Raw genomic sequence first — 16,038 nt, 5'->3', positions numbered from 1 at the left:
GATCACTTTGGCCACATTATTGCTGTTTCTTCTGAGATGCATAATGTTTGTTAGGAAGATTTTTCTTTTCCTGTTGCTTTTGAACCAGAGAGCTGCTGACATTTTGTAACCCATTAATAGAGCAATGTTTTATAAATTTTTCCATGAGATTGTGGCATAGTAAGAACCTCTCCTGATCTATATGGTATTATTGGTGGGCACGTTGGCTGCCAGGCATATGTGGGGAAATGATGCTCTTACACATTTTCAAGGAGCATAGAAGACATTCAAGCCCCCAGACCTAGAAACTCATGTAAGTAGACCTCACAATAGACTAGATCTCAGAATCATATGCCAGATTTACAAGGAGAAGCTTGGGGATATCAACTATAATACATTTAGATGAGTAATACTGTCAACTCAATAGGCTAATAAGCCATGACACTTTAAAATGAATATTTAAATACATCATTCCCATAGAAAAGTATATTTACTTTCCTTCTGTTATGACCTGTGAATAATTAAAGCTCATCTCTTTAGCTTTACCTAGTTGTTCCTTATGGTTTTCTTTCATTTAACTAGAATCCTTAATACATTTTAAAGTATCAACCTGAAAATAAAATATCTATTGAAAAGTTTCCCACATTAAGTTTATAATTTTTCATAATGCTATTTTCTGGAAGTACAAAAAACTCATTAAGATGACACAATTTCGCTCGTCTTGATATTCATGTCATTAAACATAACACATATATAGGGGCAGCTCAATATATGAGTGAATAAACTAATAAATCAATAAATCCTTTTTTTTCAGTTTATTGGCACTTTCTCTGGTTTAGCCAAAAGAAAGATCTAAAGCTTCTGTTTCCTTATCTGGTCTCAGTTTTACCTGGAGCTTCTCAGTGTATAATTTCTCCAAGCTCAAGATAGTTCTAGAATTTAAAGATAAATATTTTTCAGTATGGCCTCTAAATGTTGGACAGCTATGTAACTGAGTGTTTATTCAACGAAGCCACATTCTTTTCTTACACAGGAGGGAAATCTAACTGAGAGGGCATGTTGGTCTCCAAATGGCAATTTCTAAGGGACTTGTAAAGGTTTATGATTTTCCCCATGTAGTTGATATTTAGAGCTTACCTTGCCCCCCTCCAATTCCTTTTATCAACCCTGTGTAAGGACCTGTGAAGATATACTTAAAATCCCTGGTACTAAGATTCTTACACTTGAGTAGATATACCGAAAATCAGCTGGGCATCTTGTTAAAAATGTTGCTTATCAGGCAGCATCCGTAGACATTCAGATTGAGTAGGGCTTGGTTTGTACCAGGAAACTGTGTTTGTAAAAAGTGCAGGCAGGCAGATGCTGTGGATGACGTCTGAGGGCACGCTTTGAGAAACGTTGCCTTGGATTGCTTGCTGTGCCTGTGTTGTCGTTTAGTTGTACAAACATCACTGCGTGCCCAAGCAATCTAATCTACAAAGAAATCTTCTTCCATCTAGTCCATATCCTGGTACCTCTCCTCTGCCCCTCACCCCAGCGATTGTGTAATGACTTTACAAAGTCTTGCTTCCCAGGAGACCTAGGGTAGATAAAAGTAGTACTGTTATAGAAAAGGTCTGTAATTCTTCTCTGGGGTAGGCGGCACTTTGCTTTTGAAAAAGGCTGAACTTTCTTTTCTGTGGAACAGTGGATCTTGGTTGCCCTAGACAAATATGTTTCCTTGGTGTTTTTACCTCATTCTTTAAAGAGCTCTCTTCCATCCTACATTGATAATACCCTGTCTGCCAAGGTTTTCCCCACCGTGATGCACCCTAAGACCTGTTGTAAGTCTCATTGCTCTCCATACATTTCCAGAACACTTCTATCAGCAGCGGAAATCTGAAAGGCAAGTTAATGTATCATGTGGTATAAATGGGAATTAATAAATATTGGTGAACCCAAGTGTTAAACTTGGGGCTTTGTCTTCATCAACAGTAAGTGTGACGTAAGCATCTACCCAGTTGTAGGTTCTGTGCTAGCTTAAAGGGGCACAGTAGCAGGAGGATTTTCCTGCTCAAGGGGCTTATTACATAATGGTGGGAATTTCAGTGTGAAGCCTTTTAAATTGAGGAGATGAATTTGTGCATATGTAGGAGGGGTCCCTTTTTGAGTCCCTTTACTATGACTAAATTCTGCTACTTCGTACAGATATTTTTGCTTCAGCCTGTGGGCTGTCTCTCGAAGTCTTTTAGGTTCCACATAGGGCTCCTCTACCACCGTGAGCTAGCAAAAATCATTAGTTGCACTCGATCTTCCACCCAACAGAAATTAATTATGTAGTTTTATACAAAGTGAAAGGAACAGTTTTTTTAAAAATTCAAATTAACAAACATTTATTTGGCGTATTTGTCTACATAAACTATTTACTATTGGGTACAACCCTCAGTTTTGGATATGATGATCAATGGTATTATATAATGGCAAATAAAATAACCATTTTATGTTTGTAATTTCGTGGATTATTCATAGTGCCTTCTTATTTTGTTAGCCCTGCCTGAAACAATATATACTTTTAAATAGCTTCTTAATGGTATTGTTTTTCACTTGTTTAGCAGAAATTCTTATCAGATATTTTCTAAATATACTTTAAGGATGGGCAAAATGGAAAAGGGAGTAAACTCTTCCCAGCTTCTTCAAGAGGTCCAAAAGTGCATGCTACAAAGAGTGGAATTTGGATTCGGTGTAAACAGAACTTGCTAACAATAGTTATCCCAAGATAGAAACAGTAGCTTTCTGGAGGGAGTGAAACTTAGATCAAACAGGATCTGGCTGCCTTTGAGGTTCCTGCATCACAAGAACGGTTGACTAGACAATCTGCAAAAGCTCTTCCCATTCAGGATCTTGAGAATCCTGAAGCTCAGAAGCATTAGCGTGTAGGAAGGTTGCTGAACGTTCCATTTAAAAAATGTCCACTAGAGGGAGTATAACATCATAAATATTTCCTTTCAGTTGTTGCCTGGCTTCTGGTAAGTTAGCAGAAAAGCAAGATTCAAGTGCAAATGCCTAGAATTTATTTCATACTCTAATATTTTTCTTATTAAAATCTTATAGAATATTCTTATAAGCAAAGAAAAATTTTTGTAAGAAAATTTAATGTAGGATATGGTATGTAACATTAATATTTTTATTTGTATATGTGAAGAATTTAGAATTTAAAATCATTTTGTGGAAATAGAGTCCAGATCAATTATTTGTGGCTATCAGTATGAAACCAGGATGCTTTACACTGAGTATGTTTCACCAGATTTTGTTAGGTCTGTTGTTGTTACTGTTTTATTTGCTGTGGATATAATTCCAATATTTGCCTGTTAGTTTGCCACTTTCCGTTATAGCTTTCCCAGCTATTTAAGATAAACTGTTTCACTGAAGAACTAGTTTGACTATGTAATAGCAAAATCAAATGTTTAATTCTTAAGTTTTCCAAAAAGATCTGCCTACCTGTCTTAGGAAAATTAAAAATAGATGTTTCTCAGGGATAAAAACACAGGTTGTCATTTTATTATGGATGATTCTGCATTTACCTCTTTTTTTCATATTTCCATTAAAAGTTTCTTATGTTTTCCTGTTTCTGTAAATAATTTGAAATACAGTCAAATTTTGTCATAAGTCTCCAAGTTCTGTTTCAGATTGAACTTTTCGTGTTTGAATATTTGGAGAAAAAACTAAAAATAATTTATAATCTATTTGAAGCACCAAACATTAAAACATCATTTTAAAAGTTCAAAAGTAAAGTCTTTATGAAAAATTGAGATATTAGCTTTTTATTGTTAAAGTACATTTTAAACTGGAACTTATGTAATTTTGAAGGAAAAAGAAACACATGTATATTATTTCAAATATATTTTAATGAAAAAAATTAATTTCTTAGCTTCTTAACTATTTGAAAAACATTTCTGATTTTCTTTTTAGTTCTCTTACTGTCAATGTCAATGGCCATGAAAGAGTTTTTCCCTAAACTTTCAGTTCACTGAAAATTGTTGCTTATATTTAAGTTGAAATCTTTTTCTTTTCCATTGCAATAAAAAACAACAAAACCCCACAACTTTGCAAGTGATGTGTCAACGTGGAAACGGCTAAGTTATTTTGACTTTACGTTGCCTTTTAATAAGCGATTTGGCGTAGAGGTGACTTCTTGATCTGCTCTTTGGTTCCTTTCTGACATCTGCTTCTGCTTGCCTGAATGATGCTGTCACTGGGTCGGCTCTTCCATTACTCCACGTGTAAATAAAACCAGTCTCCAACCTTCCTCAAAAGCCAGGCTTATTCATTGTGTTTTTATTTTTTAACTTATGTTTAGAAAAGTTTAGTAGGAAGTTAATACATACTTGCTGTAAACAATCAAAAATATGTAAATGGTGCTGAAGGACAAAAATTAAAAGATAAAAATTTTTTCCCCTTCTCTTAGACATTGCTATCCCTCTGTACAATTAGAATTTTCCCAGATATTTTCTAACACATGCAATCCTAAATATATATATATATATCATTATACAAGTATATTTCCTTTACTTTTTTTTACAAAAATGGAACTGTATGAAAAATACTCTTCTGTGACTTGCTTTTTCCACTAACAATGTATTTTTAAGACTTTTCTGTGTCAGTACTTACAGAATTACTTCATTTTTTATAGTTGCATAAAATCTCATTTTATTTATACTCTAGTTTCCTACTGATAGACATTTAAATTGTTTCCAGTAATACATTATATCAAATAGTCCTACAATTCAGGAATTTGAATAAATATCTTTGGGATATTGTGCATTTCCTACATTTTTATAATTAAAATGCTACAGATGCTAAAAACATGGCTGGCTTATTATTTACTTTTTATTCATGGCCTGACTGTGTTTCCACAAAACTTTAAAGTTGTCTGTGTTTTATGTTGTTTTGGGTCTCTGAAAAATATTTACTTTTATCAACAAAATATGGTGGTTTCCAACAATCAAATTTCAAAACTAAAAATACTAATTTCTCTGAGAGTATCTTTACTAGGAAGTGAAAGAGAGAATCATTTGTCTCAATAATTCAGGTGAAAAATCCTTATGTAAAAGATTGGATGGAAAAAATGTGAACTACCAGAATCACCATGACATTAGATCAGGTTGATCAAATATGAGATTAACTATTGGATTTTAATATTTTTGTTGTTAATTAAATGGCAAGAATTGAGTGATTAGGTAAAAATATCATGGGCACAAACTCTGGAATGCTCTGCAGTAATTAAAAGCAACAAACTAGATGTACATAAAATAACATGAATGTATTGTAAGAACACTGTTGAATGGTTAATAGTAATAGAATGAATCAACATCTTTATAAATCAATAACCTTTATTGATTATTATGATATAAATCAATGTACTTTAAAATATACACAAAACATTATGTATTATACAAGAATTCCTTGGAATTCAAGACTATCTTGAATATGTTAGCATGTTATGTTAGCATGGTTCTAGAAGGAAGAGTGACATGGGATTGGGGAACAGATATAAAGACAATCAACAGAAAATAAAACACAACGAAAGAATAAGCATTTAGACAGTGCTTCCATGATTTTTTGGGATACTGAAGTGTCTTTTCATAGAAATGAGGAGTTTATTTCTAGTGAACATTTTTTAAGTTGACTTCTTCTTTGAATAGTTTCTTTTGTTCAAGTTGACAGTTACTGGAATGGGCAGAAAAGATGCAACACTAATATTCCTCAAATGCAGTGATGGGAATTAGTATCTAGCTACACCTCTGTGACTGTGAATGATGATATATTTGGGAAATGACTGTTGTTGAGGGTTAACTGTATTCTAGGTCCATCTGAGTCATTGGTCAAGGTGGTTAAATTGTTGGAAAGATGAGAGATATATGATTGCATTAAAGCTTTCTTATAACATGACCCCAAAGTCAGGATATGCGAACAGACCAGGTAGCTAGCTGTGCTAACTGAACCCTGCTTCCAGGCCATCTGAAGAGATGTTCTAAGAGCTATGAGCTGGGTCTGAGAGTGAGTAGAATTGCCCAACAGACCAGGTCCAGAGCCAAAGGGAACTAAAGATTGTATCCTGAGCGAATGATAAAAATAAAGAGCTAACTTATAGATAGCACTTCCTATGTGCCAGGCCCAGTTCTTAGAACTTAACACATCATAACTGTTTAATCTGGACAACAAAAGGATGAAGTTATAGAGGAGGAAACTGAGTCACAGAGAAGTAAATTGCCCGAGATTATTCTATTAGTGGATGACGGAACAAATAGTGAAATCCAGGAAGACCACCAAAGAGTCTATGTTCTTATCCAATATTGCCTCTTTGAAGAGGGTGAGGGGAGTGAAATAATGAACACAACCTGTTGCATGTAGTGGGTTCCAAGAGGCTTGCAGAAGCAGTGGGAGAGATTGAATCCAAAGATCTGTAGGGAAGGCCAGGCAAGATGGCGATAGAAGGGTGAGGAAGAAGGAATTGGGAGAAATTCCAAGAGGTGTCCTATGGAGGCTGGGAGAGTTATATTGTGTACCCTGGCCTTGCTGGGTGGAGGGAGGAGCTCTGAGGGCTTTTCAGCCAGTTTGTATAATATGAAGATTTCAATCCACTTCATCCCTGGAGCTGTAGAGCAGATTTCAGAATAATAAGGTCAGCAGTGTGGAGGCAGCCAAATCAGGATTCTCGAAACGTGATATTCTTTGTTTCGGTGAGGTTGGCAGCCCTCTCTGTGTCTTCTTTCTGGATGAATAAAAACCCCAAATATCATGAGCCGGATGTTTGAATGTTTTTAAACCTTGTAATTTTGTAAATTGTCTGTTCCTGGCCTTCTTCCCCACACTCCAGTCCCAGCTGATGTCACGATGCTTTTGCATTCAATTTTTTCATTTCTGTAGACTTTCAAATGCAGAAAGTGAGATTTGAGTTTGTTTTCTCAGCAAGGTGATGGCAAAAAGATATTTATAGCATTGAAGAATTTTTATTTTTTCCCAGACATCTAGGATGAGTAGTATATTTTAAACCCTACTCTCCAGGATATCTCCCTTCTGCTGAGATAATAAAATTGATCAGATGTTTTGAGGTTAAATAAACTGTTGTAATAATCTGGCAGCTGCCTGCTGGTTGTGGTTTTCCAAAGCAATTACTCACTCAGGAGTCAACTTTGAACTCTACGTTTTAATTGAAAAAGCTAATTGTAGGCTATTGCTCCTGATTTAGCATTTGATTTGGCAGATTAGGAAGTAAAAGGACGTTGGGAAGGGAGGGGAGAGGAAGAGAAACTAAGCAGAAGTGTTGCCGAGCTCAAATTCCTGTTTATATATGAGCGTTTTCACACACAACACGCTGTATGCTAACGGGAGAAAATGCAGTTGGACTACAAAGTCTCTGAGGCATCTGTCTGAGGCTGGTCTGCAAAATCCTTATTTTTGGCTTATTTCTCAATCTCTGTTCTCTCCCTCCCTCCCTCTCTCCCTCTCTCTCTCTCTCTCTCTCCCTCCCTCTCTCTCTCTCTCTCTCTCTCTGTCTCTGTGTGTGCGTGTGTGAGTGAGAGATGCTATAAATATTAATTTCTTATCTTTAATTCAAATGTGAAATTTCAGGAAGAATTTTCAAGAATATGATTAGACCATGCTTATATGTCTGATCAGGAGCTTATTTCCCAAAGTCTTGGAGATGTTAATGTGTAGAGAATGCTGCTATTTGCTTTCACTAAAACGTATCTAACAATTTTACTTAAATTCAGCAAGAGAGATGAATTATTGATATGGATGCCCAAAAGAACAAATCAAGCCTGGATTGGAATCATTAAGAATCTAAATGGTTATAAGAAAGACACCAAAAACTTAAAAAGAAATACAACTACATCCAAATTTACCTCCAGGACAATTAGTAGCATTATTAAAATGTCTAGAAAATTGCTGTTAGAACTGAGCTGAGAAGTGTGGGAATTTGTATTTCTGCAATCTTGTCTTCCTCTAAAAGCAAATTTAGTACTTTAGGTTTATTTAGCACAGATGATACTGTGCATTTTATAGATATATACCCTGTAAATTAAAAAAAAAAATACATGTATGTATGTGACTCCTTTGGACTTTACCCTCTAAGATCAACTGGCAAACTATGCTGGGAATTTCCTGTGAATCTGATAAAATGTTGACAGTCTAAATTAGAGCTGAAATGAAAGGCATGAACATATGAATACATTAATTTTACAGGGTGTGTTTAAATGTTAGTTACATATCACTTGAAAATCCAATTTATTTTTAGACTTTTTGTGGAATGCATAGTTGGCTCATCACAGTTCTGTTGATATTTTCATTGACCTCGTAAATATAATTTAATCTCTATGCATCAGCTTTCTGATCTGTAAAAATGAGATAAACATTCTTCCCACACACTTTGCACTCGGAACTCCTCTATTGAAACAATAAACGGGGTTGTAATATATGAATTTGAGTACTGCTTCAGAATCCAATGTTCTCTTTATCAACAACATAGAGGGGCTGACATTTATTTGGTGTTTCAGTATCAAATTTGAAGATATTATAGTTAGTGAAAAAAAGAAACATCTGTGTTGATATTATGAGGATTATTCTGAAATATGGATATCACTGAAAATGTCAACTGCCAGCTACATGATTTCCAAGAGCCATTTTTGTGATCCCAATATTCACAGAGGTCCTCAAGTAAAAATGACCCAAACGAGGAGAGGAAGAGAATTTATAGATATGAAGTCTTCAATTAAACACATTTAGTTCTTTCAAAATATTTTAAAACAAAATCTGTTTATGTATTTTTACTCATACGTCTCACTTTTGGCAAATATTTTGGTTTAGAAAGTAGGAAAAAAAGATGACTTCTGTGGTGAGATTAAAGAAACTTGGTTTTTTCGTCTGAAAGAAAAAGTTGAAGAAGAACTTAAGCTTTTTAGATAATAGCATTAGAGGCAGAATCTAGAGACAATGAATTAATAGTTTAGATGTGGGAAAGATTCAGATTTGAAGAAGGAAAAATATTTAGTTACACAATGGTTTTTAACAAGTACTATGAAATTATTGAGGTAAATAGAATTTTCCCCTTTGATGGTCTTAGAATGTAGAGAAGCCATGTTTGAAATGACAATTCTAGAATCTAGATTTCAAAACAAAACAAAATCAGAAACCTTTCCAACATGATGGTTTAACAGACGTTTCCAGAAAGCTGGCTCTGGAAATACCAAATGGGATTACACCTCAGTTACACTGCCTACTTCTGACCTTAGACATGTCACAAACTCTTGATAAATCTCAATTTCCTCATCTGTAAAATACAGGGATAAAATATCTATTTTACTGAATTATGGTTAAGATTAAATGTGTTACTATTAACTAAGATAAAACTGCGCAACATGTACTAGCTGCTGTTATTTCATTACACCATATCTATGCTTTATAAATAATTGAGTGTCCTTAAAAGCATCACAAAGGAGTTGTAGAAATCGAAACACAAAGTCACACTTGACATGAAAAATAAGACAAATTCTCAGGAAAGTTGAGAACAATAGGTATATAAATCCAATATTTCAGTTTGGGTAAGTGGATGGACTTTTTGTTAGTTGACGTGTCTAGAAAAAGAAAAGTGAGGATTGAAAAGAAACTATAATTTTAGGAATTCTTATACCCCTTAACAGACATATACCATTATGACCAAATTATTGGAATAGAAAAAATTCAGGCAGGAATAATTTCATGTCTTGAGATAATTTCCCATATTATTTCTGTGGATATATTTGATTATGGACTAAATTAGTGGAAAATTTGTCCCTTTTCAAGAAGGATGAACAAAAAGGCCAGAACTGAACTGCTAATAAATGAAAACTTTATAACTACTGATGGCTATTGGGGTTTTATTGTAGTTAAACCCCATACTGTCATTTCTTTAGCAGTACCTTACTGCTGTACGGGGTAAAATAGGCTATTCTTTTCTATTGTTTGGCATACAGACATTTTAATATCTCGCCACCGATGTTACCTGAATTTCTCCTAGTGAAAAAAGATTGGTGTGTGTGCGTGTGCGTCTCCCTTGAGAGACTTCATAGAATGGCTTGCGGGTCACTAGCTACTACCTGCGGGTGGATTGGGTTCACCGAGAGTGCGAGCCAAAGCAGAGGCACGACTCTCAGCGTCTCCAGTTACGTGGTCCATCTGCTTTCAGCTCTGGTGGAGGTTTGACGATGAAGACTGCATTTTGCTTTGCAGACATACACTTGAGTCTTGTTGAGATAATTTGCTGCAAAGAAACTCTGGCTACTGCTCAGGTGAAACAGCTTTCTTTCCATACGGTTTCACTTTACTGGAGGTGAGATCCAAGAACTGCTTTTAATGGGAGAAGAAGGATTTCTCCAAGACGACTTGCGAGGATTTCTTTGTTCAGCCTACGTTCTTTCATTTCGAGTTGATTGAGGGACATCAGACAGGATTCTTGTTTCACTCTGCATGCTTCTTGTCAGCTATCTTGCCTTTCACAGTCTGACTACACAGGGACGTTTACAGCCTTCCAAGGGAGTCTGCCAGACCTAGGTGTTATGTGCCATACCTCCAGGGATCATTACCATATGGTATTTTAGGAGAGGACACAGTTCATTTCAATGCAATTCAAATGAGCAGATTTCTTTTCTTTATTACACCATTGCATTTGGAGGCAATCCACCAGAGGCAGAATCTAACTCTCAAAGGAATGCTCTGCCCACTCTGTCCATTTAACAGGACATTTGGCTTAAAAATCTAGTCGGTTGATCACACATGTGCAACAGATGTGTGAGCATGCGTAGCGAAAATAAAAAATAAAAAATCCCAGCAGTGTACTGTGGGAAATGTAGCAGAACTACTGAAAAACAGGACACAAAGAAGTCTGGTACTAAAACTTTGATTTTTGTTGTTGGGGGGGCAATGTTTCTTACTAATCTTTCCCTCCTTTCGAAGGAAGAAAAGGTATAGGTTTCGACTATTATTTTGCAGTGATTATTCATGTAACACTGGTGAGGAAACTTCGTTCATTTTCACAGACCTCCTCTTATAAAGGTATATTTCTAAATATTTTGACCAGACTTTCTCGGGCCCCTGCCTCTCAGGAACTGAGTGTTGGCACACTTCCACTGAAAAAACCACCCATTTACAGAGAGGATATCAGAAATATACATCCTTTCATCCGTGCCCCACAGGCTTACATGGAAGGAGAGAGCCCCAGCTGTTTTTCTCATGGTGAATAAGGGTTACTTGGGGAAATCTCTCTTCCTGTTTTTATATGGACAACGAAATTGTTGCATAGCCAGTTAATTTTGGTTAGGTCAACAGCACAAGGTTAATTATTGGAACCTTCCTCTTTTGCGTGTGTGAGAGTAAAAGATTAATAGGAAGCAAAAGAAGAAAATGAAATATGGTGACTTATTCTAGAAGTGCTGTTTATTTGGGAAATATTTATTTTATTTTTATTATATTTGAAAAGATTTGTCCATGCTCATCTTTGTCTTCTAGGAAGTAGGAGGTTTGAAAACCCGAGTGCTGTGAAATAGTTCAAAACCCTGAGTGACACGAAATTAATTAGATTTAGAAAGGATTTTATAATATGGTAAAATATTTAGAAAAAAATATATCACTTTGATTTTATAAAGGGAATATTTAAAGGAAACTAGAACAATTGGCTAACCTATGAGATAACGTGGAAATTATGTTTTCCTACTCGCTGTTACACCTCAGTTTGGCCTGGATAATTTTATACATTTTTTAAAGCTGTGTTATGATGCGACATTCTCTTTCTAACCTTGGATTTAATTAACACATCAAAGGACACATGGACTGATTTCCTCCAATACAATACATATACAACATATATATATACATATATGTATAACAGCTGCATTTTATTGCATAACCTCAGAATAAAGCAACCACATCGCTGTTGATATATTCTACTTCTGTTCTTTGGATTTGGTTAGCATTACATATGGAAGCAGAAAACCACCCTGTATTGTTATAAGGATGGTTTTTCATTCATATTCTTGTTACTCTTAATAAATGTCCCAAAGAAAAATATTCTGCAGCAGCCACTCATAAAGAAGCAGAAAATGGCAAAACCACAGCCTAGAAGGAAACCTATGTGAAAACACTGGTTGTGTCTTCCTGGATACAGAAAACAAATAGAGCTTTTGAAAGGGCTTGCCAATATATGCCTGCCAAATAAAATATTGTTTTATGAAGTCAGGAAAAAACTAATTTTAAAGGTTATTGTAGGTTATTTGTGGTCACTTCTGGTGTGCATACAACGTGATGTCATGCTGAACTCTTCTCTGTTTATATTTCAGTCTTAGAGGTCTTTTGTGTAAGACTCCATCTCAGCTACTAGAGAAATCTAAAATGCTCTTCTGATTCAATACTCATAAAAATCTAGACTGAAAAAAATTAGAAAAGATGGAAAAAAGTCCCAGCCAAGTCCAGGCAAGAAATCGTTCAGGCAGATTCATCTTCTGAAATCGTACCTACACTGTAGACATCTTCTCAGGACACATTTGCTGGAGAACTTTTCAAGCGACTGGAAAGTAGCTGCGTGTCCAAATGGCTCTCCTGGAAAATTGTTGTGCTTTGAGTAGGGGTAACAGGGGCTCCTGTCAGAGACATCTCATCTGCGGAAGTGGACCAAGGGATTCCTTGGGCAGTCCAGTTTCTTTCTCCTTCTGAGTGGACTACTACCTATAATTCCCAGATATTTTTCACTTCACTTACATGATGTCCTGCAGCAAATTCCCTTTTTTCCTGTAGCAGGATTGATTTTTTTTTTCTTTGTGGGATTTTTTTCATTTGGAAACCCCCTCTTTGTTGAACTGGTCCTCAGTGAACTAGGAAATGCCAAATAAACATTGGACGCAGACAGACTAGAAGGCCAGTGAGATGTTAGCAATAAAAATGGGGGAAGCTAAGAAGTCTCTTGAGGGGATAAAAAACCCCCACAACATTTAAATGTTAGAAAGAGCATATAGTTTTACTGAAATGTAAAAGAAAATATATGCTTGTAATGGAAAACTATTTAAAGACGTTTATGAGGTTACCAGGGTGACATCATTTGCATCATCTTTATATTCATTCATTCATTCAAAAATTGTTTTTTGAGCATCTTGATGTCCGTATTGGTGTTAGAGAAAAAAAAGAAATAAGTAACTTCTAGATATATAGAAGGTATTTAGTGCTATGGAGAAGAATGGAACATGGAAAGGTCTGGAGTGCTGGGATGATAGAGCAGCTGTCATTTTAAATTTGGTGATACGGTGGTAGCTCACTAAGAAAGTGACATTTGAACAAAGAGTAAAGTTGTGGAAGGAGCAAACCATATTGCTATCTTCAGGAGAACAAAGCAGGCAGAAGCACAGTAAATGAAAGGCCCAAGCCAGGGGGACATGTGGTGTTTTAGAGGAACGGCATGAAGGCCAGTGTTCATGACACGCACGTTTGTGGTATATTACCTTCATCTGCACATGTGTGCAAATGCACTCCTATCCTCCATACGTGCAGGCACTTGGAAATACCTGAAAGATTTGGAATGTGCATTTTCATAACATAATTTTGTTGTTGAATGTTAACATATACTATTCACCATTCAGGTTTAGGTAAACTGTTCTTTGAAAATCTGCCTTTTGCTTGAGAATGGAAAGTATCAGCAAATTCGGTGAGGTGAAGAGTGAGCCTGATGTGTTTGTGATTATTTTATTGTCCCAGTGATTATATTGTGCTAAAGTTTAACAGTATACTAAGTCCTCCAAACCTATAAATGAATTTCATCATGAGGTTGATGATGGTTTCTTGCTGATCCTCTCTGTTTTGGCAGACCTAGTCTGTGAAATTATTTCCTTATCTATCTCTCCATAGCTTTGAGAATGATGTGAAACACAGCGTCTTTCAGTTCTGATTAGAGAATATATAGTAAAGACAGGACATAGGAATATGTGCTGAGGTAGTAAACGAGATATAGAAAAAATCAAAACTGGGATGTTAATCATCCCTTTAGTCCACTTCCCTGCTACACTGTACGCTTGTGTGCCAACAAGGGATAGTTTCGAAAGCTGTGATTTGAGGTTTCCATGTTCCTGGGTTGCTGTATATTGGGAGTAGTCTCTGGGAAAGAAAATTGGTGGGAAGACTGAATTACAACTAGCAATAGGAAGACAAGATTGGAACTTTCCTTTTCTCCTCTCTTAGTTGTAGGAGGAAGAGAATACATTTGGCCCTTTGCCCCGATGATACACTCTTTTGGACAATGTCTCTAGAGCTGTGTCCTTTTGATAGCATAGGTAGCAAACCACCCAATGAGGCATCGGCCACCTCACTAAGGGACAGGTGTGAAACTTGCCATTCCTGTTCCTACATGAAGAGAGGGGGAGAAAAGGTGTTCTGTCCTCCAAGATTTTCTTCAATTATAAAGCCTGGAGGAAAAAAAAAACACATACCAAGGGAACTTTGTTCAAGGTTAACTAGCAGCAGAATGGGACTGACTCAGAGGCAAGTCAGATTCTCTGCTAGCTGGTCCTGGGTCCCAGCAAGGTTCACTGAGTGACTCTCAGACTTAGAACATCATTGTCTCTCTTTGAGTATGTCCCAGTTAACGGGCAGTATTGTTCAGAGGGCTGAGCCACCATCTATGAAGCCCTGAGGGATCTCTAAATTCCAGCTGTGCTCTGGCTATAAATTGGTTTGAGTCAATCCAGGGACTCTCAGTTGCCTCTTTTTGTTCCTCCTCCATGGCTAACATTGACAACTCAGCTCAGTTCTAGTGATGATTATAAAATATTTTACAAGCTATTGAAAAAACTTCCTGCAATTAACTCTCGGGTTAATTAGGTTCTCTTCATGCAAAGGAAGATAGATATCATTATACCTCACGATACAGGATAGCATATCTCGACACAGACGTAAAGGTAGCATGGAGTGGAGGATGTAAGATAAGGCTGGGGCAGCCACTGGTGACACGAATGATCAAAGTTCTGTGCGTGAGTCATTTTATTTTGGTTTTGTGTTATTTATTTATCCATTCACTGATTTAGATGAAAGTGGTTCATTTTAATAGGAAGAAGATCACTTAGTACAGAAGGGCTTCTAATGCAAACGGCAGTCCTCTATCCCACATCGTTTTACCCACAGTCCTGTTCAAAAGAGGCAGCTCCTTGTAATTTTTAATTTTGTGTTCTGCACCTTTATTTTAAATTTAAAACATTTATTTCTCCAAGACTTATCTTTAAAAAAAACCCCAAAAACCTCTTTTTTAGAGGCGTTTAGGTTCACAGCAAAATTGAGGGAAAGTTATAGAGATTTCCCATGTACTCCCTGCCCCCACACATGCATAGCCTCCCCCATTATCAACATCCCCCACCAGAGTGGTACATTTGTTACAATTGATTACCTACATTGACACATCCTAATCACCCAACATCTATAGTTTGCATTATAGTTCACTCTTGGTGTTGTACATTTGATGGGTTTGGACAAATGTATAATGATGTGTCCATCATTAAGTTATCAGACAGAATATTTTCAGTACCCTAAAAAATCCTTTGTGCCGTCTATTTATCTTTCCCCTACCTCCAACCCATGGCAAACACTGATCTTTTTATGTCTCCATAATTTTTGCCTTTTCCAGAATGTAATATAGTTGGAATCATACAGTATGTAGCCTTTCCAGACTGGCTTCTTTCACTTAGTAATATTCACTTAAGGTTCCTTCAAGTCTTCTCATGACTTGATATCTCATTTCTCTTTAATGCTGAGTAATACTCCATTGTCTGGATGTACCATGGTTTATGTATCCATTCACCTACTAAAGGACATGTTGGTTGCTTCCAAGTATTGGCAATTTTGAATCAGCTGCTACTCACATGTGTGAAAGTTTTCGTGTGGCTATAAGTTTTTAACTCCCTTAGGTAAATACCAAGGAAAGTGATTGCTGGATCATATGATAAGAACATATTTAGTTTTGTAAAAAACTGCCAAACTGTCTTCCAAAGTGGCTGTACCATTTTCGTTCCCACC

Source organism: Equus quagga, chromosome 8 (assembly GCF_021613505.1).
Source record: "Equus quagga isolate Etosha38 chromosome 8, UCLA_HA_Equagga_1.0, whole genome shotgun sequence".
Classification (NCBI taxonomy): domain Eukaryota; kingdom Metazoa; phylum Chordata; class Mammalia; order Perissodactyla; family Equidae; genus Equus; species Equus quagga.
Note: the sequence above shows the minus strand (reverse complement) of the source record.